Source organism: Erythrolamprus reginae, chromosome 10 (assembly GCF_031021105.1).
Source record: "Erythrolamprus reginae isolate rEryReg1 chromosome 10, rEryReg1.hap1, whole genome shotgun sequence".
Lineage (NCBI taxonomy): Eukaryota > Metazoa > Chordata > Lepidosauria > Squamata > Dipsadidae > Erythrolamprus > Erythrolamprus reginae.
The window spans coordinates 3,118,551-3,140,989 of NC_091959.1; the positions used below are offsets into that span (position 1 = coordinate 3,118,551).

Sequence of the window (22,439 nt, forward strand, 5' to 3'; positions counted from 1 at the left end):
CGCACGAATCCCAGCGACCGATTAGGTCCCACAGAGTGGGTCTTCTCCGGGTCCCGTCAACTAAACAATGTCAGTTGGCGGGCCCCAGGGAAGAGCCTTCTCTGTGGTGGCCCCGACTCTCTGGAACCAGCTCCCCCCAGAAATTAGAACTGCCCTTACCCTCCTTGCCTTTCGTAAACTCCTTAAAACCCACCTTTGTCGTCAGGCATGGGAGAACTGAAATATCTCCCCTGGGCCTATACAATTTATGTATGGTATGCTTGTGTGTATGTCTGTTTAACAATGGTTTTTTTAAAATATTTTAAATTGTAAATTTATTAGATTTGTTATAAACTGTTTTTTATTGTGTTGTGAGCCGCCCCGAGTCTACAGAGAAGGGCGGCATACAAATCTAATAAACATAAACAAACATAAACACAAACATTGGGGGACCAGAGGCTAAAACATATGAAGAACGGTTGCAGGAACTGGGCATGGCTGGTTTAATGAAAAGAAGACCAGGAGAGACATGATAGCAGCCTTCCAACATCTCAGGGGTTGCCCCAAAGAAGAGGGAGTCAGGCTATTCTCCAAAGCAACTGAGGGTAGAACAAGAAGCAATGGGTGGAAACTAAACAAGGAGAGAAGCAACTTAGAAATAAGGAGAAATTTCCTGACAGTCCGAACGGTTGATCAGTGGAACAGAAGTTGCCTCCAGAAGTTGTGAATATCCAACACTGGAAGTTTTTAAGAAGATGTTGGATAACCATCTGTCTGAAGTGGTGTAGGGTTTCCTGCCTAAGCAGGGGGTTAGACTAGAAGACCTCCAAGGTCCCTTCCAACCAGGGGTAGTTTTACTAACCTTCCCTACTGGTTGGCAAATCTGGTTGGTACACCTTCACATATACGCCCAGCCATGAAAACATAGGTAAATAGGACGGTATTATGTCTGGGTTGGTGACCCACATTCGATGCTACCAGTTCTGTTATTCTATTTCTGCTCTGTTCCTCTTTGTAGGTTTGGTTTTATAATAAGGGTTTTTAGTTGTTTTATTAATTGGATTGTTACATGCTGTTTTTATCATTGTTGTTAGCCACCCCGAGTCTGTGGAGAGGGGCGGCATACAAATCCAATAAATAAATAAGTAATGTGTGTGTGAGAGAGAGAGAGAGAATATGAATGTAAATGAAAATTAAACAGCATTAAACGGTTTTATTCACCTGTTGGCTTATTATAATATTGTATGCAATAGCAATAGCATTTATACTTATAAACCTCTTCATACTTCTTTTCCAGTCCTCTCTCAGCATTTTGCCCCCAACAATCTGGGTCCTCATTTGACCCACTTCAGAAGGACGGAAGGCTGAGTCAACCTTGAGCCGGTGGTGAGGTTTGAACTGCTGAACTACAACTAGCAGTTTGCTGAAGAAGCCTGAAATACTGCAAACTACTGTACCACCATGGCTCTTATAAACCTTCATTCTAGCTAGATGCTGGCTGAGGAATTCTGGGAGTTAGCAATAGCATTTAGACTTATATACCGCTTCATGATGCTTTTACAGTCCTCTAAGTGGTTTACAGAATCAGCCTCTTGCCCCCCAACAATCGGTGTCCACATTTCACCAACCTTGGAAGGATGGAAGGCTGAGTTAACCTTGAGCCTGGTGAGGATTGAACTACTAGCAGTGGGCAAAGTTAAGGAAGGAAGGAAGGAAAGAAGGAAGGAAGGAAGGAAGGAAGGAAGGAAGGAAGGAAGGAAGGAAGGAAGGATCGGGTCCTGTCAACTAAACAATGTCATTTGGCAGGGCCCAGGGGAAGAGCCTTCTCTGTGGCAGCCCCGGCCCTCTGGAACCAACTCCCCCCGGAGATTAGAATTGCCCCCAGCCTCCTCGCCTTTTGTAAGCTCCTTAAAACCCACCTCTGCCGTCAGGCATGGGAGAACTGAGATACACTTTTCCCCCTAGGCCTTCACAATTTATGCATGGTATGTTTGCTTGTAGGTATGATTGGTTTTAAAATAAGGTTTTTTTTAGCTGTTATAGTATTTGATTTACATGCTGTTTTTATTATTGTTGTTAGCCGCCCCGAGTCTACGGAGAGGGGCGGCATACAAATCCAATAAATAAATAATAAATAAGGAAGGGAGGGAGGAAGGAAGGGAGGAAGGAAGGGAGGAAGGGAGGAAGGAAGGAAGATAGCGTTAGCATTTCGACATACTGCTTCACAGTGCTTTACAACCCTCTCTAAGTGGTTTACAGAGAGTCAAGATACAGTATTGCCCCCAACAATCTGGGTCCCCATTTGACCCACCTCGGAAGTAGGGAAGGCTGAGTCAACCTTGAGCCAGTGGTGAGATTTGAACTGCTAAACTACAACTAGCAGTTAGCTGAAGGAGCCTGCAGTGCTGCCCTCTCTAACCACTGCGCCATCCAGACTCAGAGATTGCTCAGTTCCAAACAGGGTCTAAAGTAGGTCCAACAAAGGCATTCTGGTTGGTTGCACAGTCAGACAGATGTTTAGACCAAAGTTGACATTTTGTCCGCCTATCAAATCCTTCCCAAGGACCCATGACAGAAAGATGTTTGATGATGTTACGGTTCTCGTTGTAGAATGTAAGTTGCCTTTTGCAATTGATTGATGCTGATTTTGTCAATGCCAATGGTATTCAAGTGGTGTTCCAGATGTTTTGTGATTTTGCCTTGTTTTTCCATAGTCATTCTACTTCTGTTTTCAGGTCATTATTAAATTAGGTTTATAGGCTGTCCGATTCTCAGTGATTCTGGGCAATTATGCCTACTTTTTATTAAAATATATTATTATTATTACTATTATTATTATTATTATTATTATTTATTAGATTTGTATGCCGCCCCTCTCCGAAGACTCGGGGCGGCTAACAACAATAAAGAAAACAATGTAACAAATCTAATATTAAAAAGTAATCTAAAAAACCTCAATTTAGAAACCAATCATACATACTGAATTGTGACCGGAAATTGATCGGCAACCAATGCAGACTGCAGAGTGTTGGTGTAACATGGACATGCCTTGGGAAGCCCATGACTGCTCTCGCAGCTGCATTCTGCACGATCTGAAGTTTCCGAACACTTTTCAAAGGTAGCCCCATGTAGAGAGTGTTACAGTAGTCGAGCCTTGAGGTGATGAGGGCATGAGTGACTGTGATAAATGATAAATGCCCATAAAAACCCATTAAATTTTCGCTCATTCCCTAGATCCTTGTAGGAGGATCTCAACGGGTGATCCTAAGCCTGGCTGGGAATTATGGGACCTGCTGTCCAAGGCATCTGGAAGGGAGATTATCTAATAAAGCCTGATGTTATTTCCACGTCTTTCTTAGTAACCTCAGTGGATAGGCTGCTAAAATCCCTCTAATCTACTTCTCAGGCCTTTCCAAACATAATGTTTACTTGTCTTTGGGGTTTTGTTCTTTATTGTGTGTTGTGTTAATCAGCCTAGTTGGTCCCTCTAATGAGAAGTAACCTTGAAAATGTAAAAAGCAATGTGTGTGCTGTTTATCCCCAAACGATCACTGAAGTTATTTTCAGCAGGGATCTAAACAATAGGAAAAGAATAGGGAAATGAGAAAGGCGGAAGGAGAATTAAAATCCCAGCTGATATACAGCATTTTCATTTTATTTTCATTTTATTTTCATTTTTATGGAAGATCGTGTGATTTTTACAGCAGGCCTAACCTGCAGCCCTGACGTTCGATGTGAGCTCAGAAAGCCATAATGATGGTCCCCAAAGGCTTCTAAAACCGATTCCCCATTTTTGGAAAAAAACCACATCATTTTTAATGCAACAGGCAGCGTAGGTTGTTAAAGGCATGCCTGGTAAGCAATCAGGTGAAATACTTTTTTTTCTAAATTATACACATGAGACCTTTAAAGCCCTACATGGCATTGGAAAAGATTACCTCCGGAACCGCCTGCTACCGCACAAATCCCAGCGACCGATAAGGTCCCACAGAGTTGGCCTTCTCCGGGTCCTGTCGACTGAACAATGTCGTTTGGCGGGCCCCAGGGGAAGAGCCTTCTCTGTGGTGGCCCCGGCCCTCTGGAACCAACTCCCCCCGGAGATTAGAACTGCCCCCACCCTCCCTGTCTTTCGTAAACTACTCAAGACTCACTTATACCGCCAGGCATGGGGGAGTTGAGATAGCTCTTCCCTCTAGGCCATTACAAGTTATGCATGGTATGTTTGGTTTTATAATAAGGGTTTTTAGTTGTGTTTTTATTATTGGATTGGTACATGTTGTTTTCTCATTGTTGTTAGCCGCCCCGAGTCTACCGAGAGGGGCGGCATACAAATCCAATAAATTATTATTATTATTATTATTATTATTATTATTATTATTATTATTATCATTATCTGCAAGGAATCAAAAAAAGGTGAGATGCCCGCTGCAGGTACCTAACCAAAGCCACACCCCCTTTCCCCACAGAAAGGCTGTACAAAAGTGGGCGGGACTACCGTGACATAGTTACAGGTGCCATCTTGACTTTTTTGGACCTTCTCTGCAATGGATGTTAATTTGACCATCTTACAAAGGAATCGCCAGATCTCTCTTTCTGAATAAGGTGGTTTCATGTGATGACTAAGCAACGCTCATGATTTTCTAGGGTGACTGGATGAAATCGAAATCTGTGTTAGGTCAGTTTAATTGTTTTCTTCCTTAATTTTGTAGTTTCTGTTGGTGGCGGTTTGCTCTCCGAGCTTCCAAATATCATCAGGCTAGGTGACATCTTCAGTGAGACTTTGGTTGAAGCCTCTTGTTTTGATTCTTCACGGCTTCTATTGCTCCCATGTGGTTGCGTGATTGGTGGGTTGTGGTGTCAGCCTGGCTGAGGTCATTTTGAGACTTCAGCACTGACACACTGGAGAAGAGGGACAGGGAGGGAAGAATAGAGACAGTTGGGATTTGTAGTCAAAACAAAACACTTTCTCTTGAGAACCAAGGTCGGTCCTGCAATTCTGCAGGAAGGAGGGCACTGCAGTCACCTAGCAACTGGACAGTATCCTCATTGGACCACATGACTGATCATTTTGAGAAAGTGACAAACTTTTAATTAGGTGAAAACCGCAGGAATAATCAGAGTCGGGTTTCACCAGCCTGTGCCACTATGACATACCCAATAAACTTGTTCTTTGAGGAATCTACCTGCCTCCAAATTTTGTTTGCTACAGGTATGTTACTTGGAACCCTAATATATAGGACTGATCAGTCATTGTGTGTGACCTGTCATGCTGTGTGTCCTGTTGCGTCACAGGCAGGTCACAATGCATGACCAGCTGGTCACACAACTCACAGAGTAAATAACCACATAAGAGCAATAAAAGGGGTGAAGAACTGGAACAAGATACAGTGGTACCTCTACCTACAAACACCTCTACTTATGAACTTTTCTAGATAAGAACTGGGTGTTCAAGATTTTTTTTCCACTTACAAACCCGAGCCTCCAAAACCGTAACCGGAAAATGCAGGGAGAAGCCTCCATGGGGCCTGTCTAGGAATCTCCTGAGAGGAAACAATGCCGGAAAAGGAGGTGAGAAGCCTCCGTGGGGCCTCTCTAGGAATCTCCCAGGAGGAAACAGGGCCTCCACCCTCCCTGTGGTTTCCCCAATCGCACACATTATTTGCTTTTACATTGATTCCTATGGGAAAAATTGCTTCCTCTTACAAACTTTTCTACTTAAGAACCTGGTCACGGAACCAATTAAGTTCGTAAGTAGAGGTACCACTGTACTACCACCGAACTCCCACCAAAGATGTCCCCTAGCCTTGTGATGAAACATTTGGAAGCTAAGCAGCAAACCCGGAGAAAAAGCCACCACCAACATCACCCGAGCTACAAGTATTTTTCTATCATTTTTAATTTGTAGTCTCTCCTACCATTGGAGGTTGTCTGGCTGTCTCCCACCCAGGTACAAACCAGGGAATGAACCAATCATGAAACCCTAATGTCTGTGTGCAAGGACATATTCCAGGGTGATTTATGACTGTCTGAATAAAGCAAATTTGCACAACGGGGTAGGGTGGGGTGGGATTCTGTGATCCGAATGAAAATGTCTTTATTTGCATAAATGGATTCCATTCGAATCACATCCTCCCCCCAACAAAGACCTTTTTTCCAACTGATTCGAGTCCTCTCCCGGCTTATTTTGTTTTCTGCTTCCTATTCAACAGACCGGCTCAGCCCTGACCTCTGACTCTTAAGTTTCTCTCCAGCAAAGGAATTAACAAAACAATTGACTGGCTCTTCAGTCTATGCAAATTCTTCCCCTGCAAGTTAATTGCTTTGCAACCTGATGAGAAAGAAACATTTATTTAGCAAAGGATCAACCTCCGCATAGGAACAGGAGAGAAGGACAAAGAAATGGCTCACTTCAAAAGGAAAAAATGCAGCTTTCTAGTTGCTTTGCTTATCAGAACGTTAGTTACAAGTTGAACACAATTGAGACTTGATCCAGGGGCCAGAGAGTTCTCCATCCATCTGTCCTTAGTAGATGGGGAAGGGGTTCTTTTTTTGTCCATCAGCTGGAAGTGTTAACCATTAACAAGAATGGTGGAAGGTCTTAAGCATAAAACGTATCAGGAAAGACTTAATGAACTCAATCTGTATAGTCTATACATCTCCTATACCTTTCTTCTATACCTCCTATATATCTCCTATACCTTTCTTCTATTCCTATATCTCTTCTTCTATTCTTTCATTGATATGTTCTATTACTTTATCTTCTTTTCTATTATTTCTTAGATATATTTTACTATGAGTATCTCCTCTATAACCTTCATCATGTATTTTACTATGTGTATATAGATATATACCCACTAAGACCCTCATTGTGTATTGAACAAAATAAATAAATAAATAAATAAATAAAAGTCTGGAGGACAGAAGGGAAACGGGGGACATGATCAAAACATTTAAATATGTTAAAGGGTTAAATAAGGTTCAGGAGGGAAGTGTTTTTAACAGGAAAGTGAACACAAGAACAAGGGGACACAATCTGAAGTTAGTTGGGGGAAAGATCAAAAGCAACGTGAGAAAATATTATTTTACTGAAAGAGGAGTAGATCCTTGGAACAAACTTCCAGCAGACGTGGTTGGTAAATCCACAGTCACTGAATTTAAACATGCCTGGGATAACATTTCTCCCTTAGACTCTCCACGATTGACCTCTCCAGGTTCCTAAGAGGCCAGTAAGGGGCGTACATAAGTGCACTGGTGTGCCTTCCGTCCCCTGTCCAACTGTCTTTCCTCTCTTTCACCTATCATATATATTCTCTTCCTTTCATATATCCCCTCTTCTAAGTTCACTTTTACCCTTATATATATTACTACATGTCTATTTTCTTCCTATGTATTTGTGTATTGGACAAATGAATAAATGAAAATGAAAATGAAATGAAATAAACATATATCCATTGTAAGATAAAATACAGGAAATAGTATAAGGGCAGACTAGATGGACCACGAGGTCTTTTTCTGCCGTCAGTCTTCTATGTTTCTATGTTTCTAACAATGACAAGAACAATTATCCCTATATGGTAATAGATTCCGACTCAAGAAAGTAAATTAAGATCTCTTTATTTATGGGAAAGGGGTGAGGGACAACTTAGAAAGGTGGAGAATCACTTTGTGTACAGCTCAAACATATTAGTTTTGGAATAAATTCTTTCATTGTTTGACAAAGCACTTGTGTTCATTACCTTTATATGTACCGCATAACTTTTCATAGCATCCCATAATGTTCTTAATGGGATCTTGTAGACTGTAGGGGTGGTTTTTTTTCCTAACAAGGCATAATGAGTTTGCAACCTACTAGAGTTCAAGACTTTGTACAATCCTTGTTGTTGTTGTTGTTTGTTTGTTTATTTATTTATTTAGATTTCTATGCCGCCCTTCTCGAAGCGACTCAGGGTGGCGTACAATATTATAAATGCATATACATATAGAATTAAATAGTATATTTTGGATGTTCAGTAATAGTAAATATCTTGTATCTCTTTGAGGCAAGGAGAGGCCAGGCACCCTAACCCTTGATGTGAGTAATGTCAAGTTGGCCACCTTTAAGCCAGTCACATGACCATTAAGCCACCACCCCCCGGTCACATGATCGTCAAGCCACTCCCACCTGGTCACATGGCCAGCAAGCCACTCCTACACTGCGCCAGAGGGAGAAACCCAGGGGGAATGGCTGGAAACTGGCCGGGCCTTCGTGCTGCTCTCAAATTTCCTGGGAAATTTTCCAGGCTCTGGTTCTTAAGTCAAAAATGGTTCTTAAGAAGAGGCAAAAAAATCTTGAACACCCGGTTCTTATCTAGAAAATATTCTGTCTGGGTCACTGCGGAAGCCAATACCAACCCAAAAAGAGAATCCAGACACACCGGTAAAAGGCAAAGGCAGTTTATAAAATTCAAGAAAAACACAGGTAACAGAAAATGTCCTTACAAACAGGAAAATGCTGTATCTTCAGATATATCCACGAAGGCAAAAGTCCATGCAGCAATACAGGATTCTTGCTGCCAATACGAGGCTGTAGACAGCAGACCTACACCTCCCACGGGTCTTCCAAACTGCTGGGCCACAAGCCAGGAACAGAGACGCCGAGAACAAAGCAGGACACCGTAACTCCAAACTGATAACACTCCACATGGCTTCAAGGGCTTGCCTGCCTTTTAAACCCTGCTAAGGAGGACCACACCCAAGCCCAGCTGTTCCTAATTCAGTGCTGATAATACTTTTTTAATTGCTCCTTTCTTTGATCTGAACGTCTCTGTCGCATGTCAATGACGGCTTGTGCTTCATCACTTAATGACTCCAAGCTACTGGCTGGGGAGAGCCCCCCCCCCCGGGGGCTCTCATGCTGTTCTCCATCCCATTCCTGACTTTCCTCTCCCCCATCCGACTGTTCAGCCCCCTCCACTTCACTGTCATCCTCCTCCGGGCATGGAGCCAGCAGAGACACAGCCGGTCCCTGAGCAGCCTCAGGCTGAACCACAACAGAAAAGTTCTTAAGTACAGGTGTTCTTAGGTAGAGGTACCACTGTAGACACCATATTTCCCTGACTTTGTTTCGTTTTGTTTTGGTTGTGAGCGGCTTTGAACATCCTTACTCGGGATGTAAGTATATAAATCGAATTTTAAAATAATAGTAATAATAGAACCGTGTTTACCAGCTGTGAAATTCTCACTTTGTGTTGTGAGTCCGAAATGTCAGATTGTTCGTTCCGAGGCAACCTGGAGACTAAACAGGACGAGCTATTTGGCCGCGGTTTCTCCTCCTTTGAAAAGAGCCGCCCCACTTTCTCTCCGCCTGCGGAGATTTCTCCAGGCCTCAGTCCTGCAAGCCTTTGTAACCAGAATCACACCCCGTTGTGAGTCCCGCTTAGCTTTATCCAAGCAAGCCTTTTATCCATCCGAGAGCAGCCCAGGCCCCATCAGAGCGGAAGGGAGACGGCACAGAGGAGACTCAGACTCTGTTTTCTCCAGCCCAAAACTTTGTGTGCAGAGGAGAGGGGGGCAAAAGATGGGGTCTCTTGTGTGTTTGTGCGTATGTGTCTGTGTGCGTGCAGATGTGTGAAGGAAGGTCAGGAGGAAGTCAAAGAGATTCGATTTGCCAAACTTCTGGCAGTCGGTGGTCAGTAGACGTAGCTTGTAGCTCTGCACTCTAACCACTGCACCATTGAGGCTATTATTATTATTATTATTATTATTATTATTATTTATTGGATTTGTATGCCGCCACTCTCCGCAGACTCGGAGGTCACTGCAAAAGACTCAGAAGAACATAAAGGAACTACTGAGGAATTCCGATGATGTTTGGGTTGAGTTGGGAAAAAGTAATAATAATAATAATAATAATAATAATAATAATAATAATAATAACAACAACAACAACAACAACAGCAACAGCAATGCTAATCACATACTCATCTGCTGCAAAAAGATCGCACAGACTGACTACAAGCATAGACACAATGCTGTGGCACAGATGATCCACTGGAACTTGTACCAGAACTACCATTTACCAGTGGCAAAGAACTGGTGGGATCATAAGCCCGAAAAAGTGGTCGAAAATGAGCAAGCAAAACTACTGTGGGACTTCCTACTTCAGACTGACCAAATTCTGAAGCATAACATTGTGATCGTGGAGAAAAAGAAAGTACGGATCATTGACATCGCAATCCCAGGGGACAGCAGAATTGAGGAGAAGCAGCTAGAGAAATTAGTGAAATACGAAGATCTGAAAATCGAGCTGCAACGACTCTGGCATAAGCCAGTGAAAGTGGTCCCAGGGGTCCTTGGCACGCTGGGCACAGGGCCAAAGGATCTCAGCGGACATTTGAAAACCATCGGAATTGACAAAATCTCCATCTGTCAATTGCAAAAGGCCGCTTTACTGGGATCGGCAAACATAATTCGCCGCTACATCACGCAGTCCTAGGTGATTGGGAAGCGCCCGACTGGTGATGAAATACGAAATCCAGCATAGTGATCTCATTTGCTGTGTTGTACTGACATAATAATAATAATAATAATAATAATAATAATAATAATAATAATAATAATAATAATAATTGTTCTGCCAGGCTCTCTGATAGGAGCCCCCCGAAAATTCAAGGGTACAAATTTCAGACACACACACACGTTTGAAAATTCAAAACAATGTTCTTTATCACAAAATTCAAAATAAACTAAGCACTCTTTTTGTATTGCAAAGAGCACTCTTCCCAAAACAACCAGGTAGTCTGTACACTTTCCCTTAAGCAGTCATTAAGTACTTAGCTAGCAGCTGTGAAGAAACTTCACACCCGTTCTTCTTCCAACGAAGTGAGAAACACACACACACACATTGCTCTGCTTCGTTTTCCACGGCATGAAAAAGCAACAAAGTCCAGAAAACACAGGATTCCTGACGAACTCTGATCAGATACTCTTCCACAATGGCCAAACCCACATGCTGCTATTTATAGCAGCAGCCCTAATTACTGGAGCCCCACCCAAACACAAGTGGCCTCCCTTATTTCCTGTAATATATTCTTACTTGGTCTCTTCTGCGCATAATTCCGAGTCTTCGGAGAGGGGCGGCATACAAATCTAATAAATAAATAAATCTAATAAATAAATAAATAACTATGCGCTTGCGTGGGTCCAAAATGTCATCATCTGAATCAAGGGAAGATAAGGGAGATTGACTGTCTGGGCTGTGTGCCAAGCCCTCCTCTGCCAAGTCACTCCCACCTTCTTCTTCGTCCGAGGAAACTAAACTCTGAACTGACTCTGTCGGCAATAACACAGGCCTGTGACATATTGAAGTTTCCCCTGCATCCACCTCCACATTCCCTGGGGCAGGAGCTGGGCCAGAGCCCCACAGGGTGGGGGCTGTTTGAATCTCCGGAGGGAGTTGGTTCCAGACGGCCGGGGCCTCCACAGAGAAGGCTCTTTCCCTGGGTCCCGCCAGACGACATTGTTTTGTCGATGGAACCCGGAGAAGGTGGACTCTGTGGGACCTAATTGGCCGCTGGGATTCATGCAGCAGAAGGCGGTCCCGGAGATATTCTGGTCCGATGCCATGTAGAGCTTTATAGGTCATAACCAACACTTTGAATTGTGACCGGAAATTGATCAGCAGCCAGTGCAGGCCATGGAGTGTTGTTGAGACATGGGCATATCTGAGGAGGCCCATGATTGCTCTCGGGGCCGCATTCTGCACGAACACAGAAATGCTTTTGCCCACTTTAAAAGTGATAGAAATGGGAAAAGAAGGATTGACTGGCCTGGGAAATAAAGCTGGATGAGAAATTACCACTTGATCCAAATTTGTCCTCTCTAAAAATGTACCAATTTGTAATGTGCTCCTTTTTCCTGAACTTCTTATTTTCGCCGACTTGCAGCCTTAATGATTTTTTTAAAGACCCATATGCTAAGGGAAAGGCACACTGAAACACACTGTGCTGGTGAGAATAGCTTTTAAAAAGTGGATATTGGAGGAAGTAATACATGAAAGATGGCGACATTAGGACAAAGAAAGCCCCATAATGTGTCCATTGGGGGAAATGCATAAGAGAACGACATCTTAACTTTTGTGTTCTCTTTCTAAAAAAAGAGAGAGATCGTCAAAAGTGGATGTGACGATAAACCAGAGCACATATAATGGTGGAGGGAAAGAGAATATAAAAGAATCTTGGGTTGGTTTCACAGATAGGAGTTCTAGGTGCTTAATGAAATGTAAAATCCTAGTACCGAAAGGGACTTTGGAGGTCTACTAGTCCAACCTTCTGCAGTGCGTGTATGTGTGTGTGTGTACATACACATACACTTTATATAGTAGATAATGTATATTATTGTGCATCTTTGTGTAATATGTATGCACACATATGGCATATATTCATAGAATTAAATGGTATATTTTGGATGTTTGAGGCGAGGAGAGCCATGCTGGGAGAAATCCGAATCTAAATCTACCAGTTTAAAGTTGACCCCCATGCCCACAAGTTTGTCACGTTGACTATTCGTCTTCTGCCAACGTGTCCGCTACTCCCATCAGCTTCCAGGCAGGTACTGAACAAAGGATGACCTTGAGAATCTGGAAGGAATTTGTTATGGCTACATCTCTACATTCCTCATGCAACAGGCAGGCCAAAGTCTCCAACTCAGCAATGGCTTCAGCCTGACACACAATTAGTCCCACTTGAGAGCCAAATCCAGGCCGACAGCTTTGACCAGATGCTCTGGTGTTATCATAACACCACCAGATGGTTTCCTGAACACCGAATCAACCTTCTCTAGCTCTCTTCACCCTTTGGCCTCATGCCATGGACTTTTGAGGACAGCAAATTGCTCATTCTTGTACCCACCTTGACCGTCCCCCTCGACAAAGGATTAGAATATTCTGCAAATGTATATATAGTTCCCACCTGGCTTCTTACAAATGGCACATTGCAAAGCCAAGTAATACTTCAACAAGGAGGGAAGGAGGGAAGGAAAGAAAACAGGGAGGAGGGAGGGAGAGAGGGAGGGAGGTAAATGGAGAAAGGAAGAAGGAAAGGAGAGCGGGAGGGGAGAGAGAGAGGAAAACAGGCAGGAAAGAAGGAGAAGAGAGGGAGGGAAGGAGGGAGAAAGAAAGAAAAATGGAGAAGGAAGGAGAAGGAAGGAAGGAGGGAAGGAAAGAAAATAGGGAGTGAGGAAGAAAGGAAGAAAGATAAATGGAGAAAGGAAGGAGAAAGAAAGGAGGGTGGGTGGGAGGGAGGGAGGGAGAAAAACAAGGAGGAAAGAAGGAGAAGGAAGGGAGGGAGAGAGGGAGAGAGGAAGAAAAAATGGAGAAGGAAGGAGAAGGAAAGGGAGAAGGAAGGAGGGAGGGAGGGAAGGAAGGAAGGGAGGATTCCTTGTCATCCACTACCCTACAATACAATATTTCAGCTCTAGGTAGGTTTTGAGAGGCGGTTGCTCAATTCTCTGCCATCAGAGACATTAAGTGGAAAGATGAGATTCAGAAATAGGGCTTTGATCTGTTCTTCTGCCTGGGGTAACTCATTCTCCCCCCTCCACAAAAAAACCCCCCTTGCCCCTCTACTCATTCCAATGCTTCCACCCTTTGGCTCTGCAAGGGAGGTTATCCAAAAAGGAAGGATGCAACAACCCCCAAACCAGCTGCTCAACTGAGTCCCTCCCCCAGGGAGACAAAATTAGTGGCAAGTGAGAAAAAAACGGAGAGTACATATGTCAGGCAGAGAAAGAAGGGGCGTGCTCTATTCTGCAAGCACGCACACAGCCTGACAAAACTCCAAATGAGTGCACATCATGTTGTGTACCTTGGGATAAAACACCCAGGAGAGAAAGTCTCTAAGGTGTGGAGAAGCTATAAATAGACGCTCTTCGGTTGTTCTATAAAGAAACAATCTCCCCCTAGTTTATTTTTTTTTATTTTTAGGTTGTCCTTCGGTGATTTTTCTTTCCTAACTCCTCCACAGATCGTGAGTGCAAAGGGAGGGGGCCGTGGGATAAGATAAGATCAGTGGTGGCTTGATGCCGGTTCATACCGGTTCGACCGAACCTGTAGTAGTGGAAATTTGCCCTCGCTCACCAAACCAGCAGTGATATCCAACTGGCCACGCCCCCAAACCAGTCCTCCACTCACTGGTCGCTGGGATTTGTGTGGCAGAAGGCGGTCTTGGAGATAGTTTCTTTTCTTCTATTTGTTTCTTTAGTTATATAACTACATATCTATTCTCTTCAATGTGTATTATGTATTGGACTAAATAGATAGATAGATAGATAGATAGATAGATAGATAGATAGATAGATAGATAGATAGATAGATAGATAGATAGATAGATAGATAGATAGATAGAGTCTTCGGAGAGGGGCGGCATACAAATCTAAGTAATAATAATAATAATAATAATAGATAGATAGATAGATAATAGATAGATAGATAGATAGATAGATAGATAGATAGATAGATAGATAGATAGATAGATAGATAGATAGATAGATAGATAGAGTCTTCGGAGAGGGGCGGCATACAAATCTAAGTAATAATAATAATAATAATAGATAGATAGATAGATAATAGATAGATAGATAGATAGATAGATAGATAGATAGATAGATAGATAGATAGATAGATAGATAGATAGATAGATAGATAGATAGATAGTCTGGTCCTATGCCGTATAGGACTTTATAGGTCATAACCAACACTTTGAATTGTGTCTGGAAACCGATTGGCAGCCAATGCAGTTCGTGGAGTGATGGCGAGATATGGGCTCACGTGGCTGCATTTTGGACGAGTTGAAATTTCCAAACCCTCTTCAAAGGTTGCCCCATGTAGAGAGCATTGCAGTAGTCGAACCTCGAGGTGATAAGGGCATGAGTTAAATATAAGATGGATAATTATTAAGGAAATGGCAGTATTAGGTAAAAGCAATGTGGTGGGAGAATTTAGAGAAATAAAACAAAATACAGGAAATAGTATCAGGGCAGACTAGATGGACCGTGAGGTCTTTTTCTGCCGTCAATCTTCTATGTTTCTGTGTTTCTATTTGTTCTTACTATTTTTGCTTGTGGATGTAAGCTCTTTTAAGGTGGGTGGGTGTGTAAAGAAGAGAGGTTGAGAAGCATCATGGACGTGGGTTTTTTTTGAAGACTATGGCCAACCACTTTCACATGGATTCCAGGAATTTTCCCAGAACCCAGCTTCCTTTATTGAGCTCTTCAGGCTCTCCTGATATGTAGGCACAGGAAGTAGTTGGGGAGATGTCACTTCTGCCCAACTCCCTGCAGACTAGCGTTGGCTCGTCTAGGGATGTGCTGATGGCTTGCTTTGTCCCAGCTCTGCATCTGGGCTATGAAACTCCGTTCATTAATGCATTGTGAAGCAGGCTGCCACCGCTGAATGGGAATGAGATTAGAGGGCAGGAGAACACACACCTGCCGCAGTAAGAAGGAATTCATCTCCGTCTTTCTGGTTTATCGGAAAAGAAAGGGACGCAATGACTTAATGATGCTGCATTAAGTGCCTTCCTTGGGAAACAGATTTGCTGGGAGTTAAAGTTGTCCTCTGACACGTTTCCGCCCGTGGAAAGCGGATGGAAAGACAAGAGTTGGCTGGATGCTGTCATTTGCCTGCCAAGTCAAGGAGGGAAAAAACAGCATCCAGGAAGGGTTGGTGCTCCCCCAAGCCAATGTTGATTTCAGGCTTTCAAACTTTGTGAATGGGATCAGGGGGGGTGAAGTGATGGCCATTTGATGCATAGTAAAGAGGCACTTCCACAAGGCAGAGGTGGGCCTGGAAGGGAGGGAAAGAGAGAGGGAGAGAGAGAGACAGAGAAAGGAGGAAGGAAGGAATAGGGAGAGAGGGAGGAAGGAAGGAAGGAATAGGGAGAGAGGGAGGAAGGAAGGAAGGAAGGAAAAAAGAAGGAAAAAAGAAAGAAAGAAAGAAAGAAGGAGGGAGGGAAGAAGTTAGGAAGGAAGGAAGGAAAGAAAGGAAGGAAGGAAGGAAGAAGGAAGAAAGGAATAGGGAGAGAGGGAGGAAGTTAGGAAGGAAGGAAGGAAGGAATAGGGAGAGAGGGAGGAAGTTAGGAAGGAAGGAAAAAGAAAGAAAGAAAGAAGGAGGGAGAGAGGGAGGAAGTTAGGAAGGAAAGAAAGGAAGGAAGAAAGAAAGAAGGAAGGAAGGAAGGGAATAGGGAGAGAGGGAGGAAGTTAGGAAGGAAGGAAGGAAGGAAAAAAGGAAGGAAGGAAAGAGGGATAGAGGAAGGAAAGAAAGAAAGAAAGAAAGAAAGAAAGTCTTATGACCATAATTGAGCCCACAATTTTGGTTGCTAAGCAAGAGCCTTGTTAAGTGAGTGTCACCACATTTTACAAGTTGGCAACGCCCATCAGGTCACCTGACCTCCAAGCCGTGCCCACAGAACCGTTACGGAAATTTTTTAGATTTCACCACTGCCCTGCAGGACTTAAAATTACGTTTTATGGTCCATGGGATGTAAAATTATGGATTTGGTGGTCCCTGAGGTCCCAAAGGTTGGGGACCCCTGATCTAGGCAACCACATTCCTTATCAGGATCAGATCTAGGCTTGGGTGATCTTTTCAAAAGCTTTGGCCGTCTGCCCAGAACTGAACTATGCCAATGAAAATGTGAGTTTGTTAGGCCTGGAACTTTTTGTCACCTGTGTACGAAATCTCCAGGCTGATGCCATCTGTCTGAGAACGAAAGCTGGCGTGTTCTTTACATGTGCCAGCAAGGTTTTCTCAAGCTGCGTTTCCAATTATATCCCTCCTCAACTGTTCTCTTCCCTTCTGCATCCTTTTATATGGGATTATATAAAGCGTCGGTTGATGTTGGCTTAATCACCTTGCTCTGGAGGTATTCAATTATTCTCGTCGTCGGTGTGACAATTGAAGCTGGGGATTCAAACCTGGCAGCAGACGCCCCACTGGCCATTTCTTGTAGGAGAATTAGCCAAGGCTGCAGCTTTGCTACGGTTTTCAACGAAGTCTGTTTGTTCTTTGCTAAGTTGTAATCGTGGCCACCTGCTTGCTTACCTGTTGGCGCCTGCAAAGTTGACCATATAAGAAGCATGACTACATGTATTAAGGCATCGGGTCTGAGAATCGGGACCACACAATAAATTCTAGTTAAGATGATTTATTGCTCATGGTTATTTACAGTCAACTAATGGCCAATGTGAAATTGATGTTAAGAGTTAGCGGAATTCAAGAGGGGTTGGACTTGGATTGCTTATGGGAATGTCCTGATTCTAGGCTGATTCTTCTCTTGACTCCACCTGAGGCTCTGTTTCTCTTTCACCTGTATTAGTCTACTCAACTCAACTCTACTCTAACCTACTCTACTGTAACCTACCCTACCCTATCCTACTCTACTCTACACGATCCTACCCTACTCTAACCCTACTCTACTCTAATTTATCCTACCCTACCCTACTCTACTCTACCCTACTCTACTCTATCCTACCCTACCCTACCCTACTATACTCTATCCTATCCTATCCTACCCTACCCTATCCTACTATACTCTACTCTTCCCTACCCTACTCTACTCTACCTTATCCTACCCTACCCTACCTACTCTACTCTACTCTACCCTACCCTACTCTATTGTATTCTACCCTATCCTATCCTACCCTACCCTACCCTACTATACTCTACTCTTCCCTACCATACTCTACTCTAACTTATCCTACCTGACCCTACCCTACTCTACTCTACCCTACTCTACTGTACCCTATCCTATCCTACCCTACCCTACCCTACTATACTCTACTCTTCCCTACCCTACTCTACTCTACCTTATCCTACCCTACTCTACTCTACTCTACTCTACTCTACCCTACCCTACTCTACTCTACCTTATCCTATCCTACCCTACCCTACTCTACTCTACTCTTTCCTACCCTACTCTACTCTACCTTATCCTACCCTACCCTATCCTACTCTACTCTACTCTACCCTACCCTACTCTACTCTACTCTACCCTATCCTATCCTATCCTATCCTACCCTACCCTACTATACTCTACTCTAGACTGCTCTGCTCTGCTCTACTTACTCTATCCCTGTTGTAGGGTTACATTAACATAGCATAATTTTGCAAGTCTGAAAATATTTCTTACCTCTTCCTCTTTACTCTCCTGAAAACTAGGGAGGGTCTCTTCTGAAACGTTTCCCCAACCATTTCCCTTTCTGTGGTCTGTGACCCCTTTTCAATACCATTTGTCTTGTTTTCAGCTCTCGTCCTCCTGCCTCCCAAGGTCATTCTCGCGGACCATAACATCACCAGTTTTATTCCATCCATTTTATTGATAGCTTGCCTTTTTCTCTGGATGATCCAAGTGATATTACCCCAAGAGTTATTCCTACAGAAGCCCCACAACCAGAATAAAATAATAATAATTTATTGGATTTGTATGCCGCCCCTCTCCGCAGACTCGGGGCGGCTAACAACAATAATAAACACAACATGTACAATCCAATAATAAAAAAACAACTAAAAACCCTTATTATAAAACCAAACATACACACAAACATACCATGCATAACTTGTAATGGCCTAGGGGAAGGAATATCTCAACTCCCCCATGCCTGGTGGTATAAATGAGTCTTGAGTAGTTTACGAAAGATAGGGAGGGTGGGGGCAATTCTAATCTCCGGGGGGAGTTGGTTCCAGAGGGCCGGGGCCACCACAGAGAAGGTTCTTCCTCTGGGGCCCGCCAAACGACATTGTTTAGTCAACGGGACCTGGAGAAGGCCAACTCTGTGGGACCTTATCGGTCGCTGGGATTTGTGCGGTAGCAGACGGTTCCAGAGGTAATCTGGTCCATTGCCATGTAGGGCTTTAAAGGTCATGACCAACACTTTGAATCCTAGGAGGTGGGTCCAAAGTCACTCCTGAAGGAGGTAATTCTCCGTGAGGTCTCAAAATACCTTCTGTTTCTTTTCTTTTCAGTGCATGATAGGACCAGCGAGGGGTAAATCAACAGTGAATCTCTGGAAACTGATCACCCTACACTTGCTTAGGTGAGTTGAGAAGTCTCCTAAGAAATGGAGAACATTCTGTTATGGTTAAAGACCAGAGTGTGAGCTTGCCTGTATTTCTTCCAGCAATGATATGAAATCTGTGGGGAGTATCTGGACAATGAAAAATAGACAACTCAAGGTTTGGCCAAATGGGAATTTTTATATTGCAGATGGGCGCATGTATCTATGGGTGTTCCTTGATAGAGTGGACATGGAGGTCCCTTGATTTTAGACTCTTCTGCTCAGCATGGGAAATAACTTGAGGGCATTCTACTCCTTCCAAAGCCCCATATTTCTTCATCTAAAATATTGTACTTGAGGAAGAAGACTATCTCTCACAGTTGAAGTCCATCCATCTAAAAGTTGCCCCATTGAGAAACACTGCCCTAGACGTTAGGTCTTAAAGCTGTTGACTCATATTATTATTTTCTAAAAGGAGAACATTCCAACGAAAGGCTGCCAAGATGCAGCATTCAGAGGGTAGGTTTGATGATCCTGGATGTATCAAGCTGTAGGTTTTTGTAGTGTCTTCTCTTGCATTTTATCCTTCTTGCTCTGTGACAACCATTGCCCCCCCTTTTTTTTCTAGCCTCTCTCTCTCTCTCTCCTCTCTTTCCCTCTCCCTCCCTCTCATTCTCTCTCTCCTCCTTCTCTATCTCTCTCACATTCTCTTCCCCCCCTCTCTATCTCTTCTCTCTCCCTCTTTCTCCCTCTCCTTTCTCCATCTCTCTCTCCTTCTCTCTTCCTCTCTCCCCTCTCTCCTCTCTCCCTCTCCTTTCTCCCTCTCCCTCTCCTTCTCTTTTCCTCTCTCCCATTCTCTCCTCTCTCCCTCTCCTTTCTCCCTCTCCTCTCTCCCTCTCCTTCCCTCTCCTTTCTCCCTCTCCTTCTCTCTTCCTCTCTCCCACTCTCCTTTCTCCCTCTCCCTCTCCTTCTCTCTTCCTCTCTCCCCTCTCTCTTCTCTCTCCTCTCTCCCTCTCCTTTCTCCCTCTCCTCTCTTCCTCTCTCTCCCTCTCCTTTCTCCCTCTCCCTCTCCTTCTCTCTCCCTCCCTCTCGTATTCTCTCTCCCACTCTCTCCTCTCTCTCCCTCCCTCTCTTTTCCTCTTTCCCTCTTTCTCCAGGACACTCAGAAGAGACAGGAGCAGGTTCCAGCTTGTACTGTATGTACAGAATCCTAGATTAAAATTTGTGAACTGTCAGTTTGATAAGGCAGTGTGTGAGACAGCAAACATCAGAGCTGGCTGTTCTCCGGCAATTTCCCAGCTTGACAGCTCTCTGGAGGGAACAAAGAGAGGTTTCAGCACAGAACAAAATTTAGTTTCTTAATGGGGGGAAAAAACCCTATCGGGATGATTCCAGCGTCCTTTTCTCTCGCCGTGGGTCGTGGTGGGGGTTGGGTTTTAAGGAAGCCATTGCACTAGAAAGAATCTGGATGTGTCAGACGCAAATAATCAGAATTCTTCACCTCTAATTAAGCTAGTTAAGAACCTAAGAACATAATGGTCAGCATGAAATTGATGCTAGATAAGAGTCAAGAGAATTCCAGAGGTGTTGGACTTGAATCATTTGTGGGAATGCAATGACTCCAAGCCGATGACACCCTTAACTCTGTCCACCAATTCTGCTTGCTCTTCTTCTACATCTGCAGTCGTAGATTCATGTCCTGAGTGGGACACTGAATTAAATGCTCGGCATGATACCTTCAAACTCTTGCTATGTACTTCTGTGGTCCATTCAGTGGGTTTAAGAACCACGCCTAAAAGAAAATTTGTTTTGCAAGTAGGGCTCCTTCAAGGTCATTATTATTATTATTATTATTATTATTATTATTATTATTATTATTATTTCCACAATACAACACAGCAAACGAGATAACTATACTGGATTTCGTATTTCATCGCCAGTTGGGCGCTTCCCAAGCACCTAGGACTGCATGATATAGCGGCGAATTATGTTTGCCAATCCCAGTAAAGCGGCCTTTTGCAATTGACAGATGGAGATTTTGTCAATTCCGTAACAATCCAGTACTAAAACTATGCCACGCCGAGTTTTCAGAGAGGGGCGGCATATAAATCCAATAAATAAATAAATAAATAATAAAAACAACTAAAAACCCTTATTGTAAAACCAAACATACACGCAAACATACCATGCATAAATTGTAAAGGCCTAGGGGGAAAGAGTATCTCAATTCCCCCATGCCTGACGGCAGAGGTGGGTTTTAAGGAGCTTACAAAAGGCAAGGAAGGTGGGGGCAATTCTAATCTCGGGGGGAGTTGGTTCCAGAGGGCCGGGGCCGCCACAGAGAAGGCTCTTCCCCTGGGCCCCGCCAAACGACATTGTTTAGTTGACGGGACCCGGAGAAGGCCAACTCTGTGGGACCTAACTGGTCGCTGGGATTCGTGGTCAATATCTTAGCCACATCTGTTTAGGATTGCCAGGAGGGGAGTGGCCCTGTGACGCTCATGTGAATTCAGCCAACAGAGGTTGAATGGTACATAAACTATAGTTAAGCAAACCACGGTGTAATGTTGCTTGCTGCAATCACGTCCTCCCTTGAAACAGTCGCAGGCTCGTTGGCTGCGAAATTCTGGAAGCTGTAATCCTAACCAGTCTAAAGGCGCTCATTTCGGCACAGCTGATTTACTGCATTGTGCAAACATCTGAGATGATTGTCACACCAGCTTGGGCTGTTTTTAAGAGGCAGCTTTCCCGTTGCCGAAACGGAAGGCAAAATAAGATGGATGCCGGATCTCAAAGCTTGGTGTAGTTTTAAACCCAGCCAGTCAGAAAAGGCTGGGAGAGAGAACGAGTTTCGCGAGTCAAAAATAATCGAAAGCTTTATCCCTTCAGTCAGAGGAAAAGAAAGCAGGTTTATTTATAGAAACATGTCTATCCAGGGACGGTCTGTCAATGCAGAGGTCAGCTCTTTTTTTTCTGGAGAACCAACAGCATAAATTGTCAGGTAGAGAAAACACTACATCCGCCAATAACTTCATTTTCGGAGCCCTCTGCCAGTGGGAAAGAAGTGAGAAATCAATGGGGGACAGGGTTCTCCGCCTAGTCCTTGACGATTGTCTTAAAAGTATCTGCTGCCACCAGAGAGGGCAATTGCCTCCTTTGGCTGCAAAAGTGAAAGAGGAAATCTCGTGGGAAGTAAAATTGGACGGACTGATGGTCCATGAGCTGCTCCATGTGGCTCCAATTGAGATTTCTAGGAGAAAGAGAGACGGATGGGTGGATAGATAGGTGATAGGTAAATAGGTGGTAGAAAATGATTAGCTTAGATTACAGATTAGATTAGATTATAGATTAGATTACAGATTAAATTAGATTACATTATGGATTAGGTTATGGATTTTTAAAAAATCGTTATGTGTCTTGGGACTGGTCTC

At 43.6% G+C, this 22,439-nt stretch overlaps 1 protein-coding gene across 2 annotated transcripts in view; it reads left to right on the forward strand.

Moving 5' to 3' along the window:
• The window catches only part of LINGO1 (leucine rich repeat and Ig domain containing 1), a 336,332-nt gene that overhangs the window by 197,846 nt on the left and 116,047 nt on the right, over nt 1–22,439 (forward strand). Inside the window, exon 4 of one of the 2 annotated variants that reach the window (XM_070763556.1) lies at nt 18,977–19,047. The exons of the other annotated variant lie outside the window; for it this stretch is intronic. The gene's annotated coding sequence lies outside the window, so the exon portion shown is untranslated. The remainder of the gene's footprint in view (nt 1–18,976; nt 19,048–22,439) is intronic. 2 annotated transcript variants of the gene reach the window in all.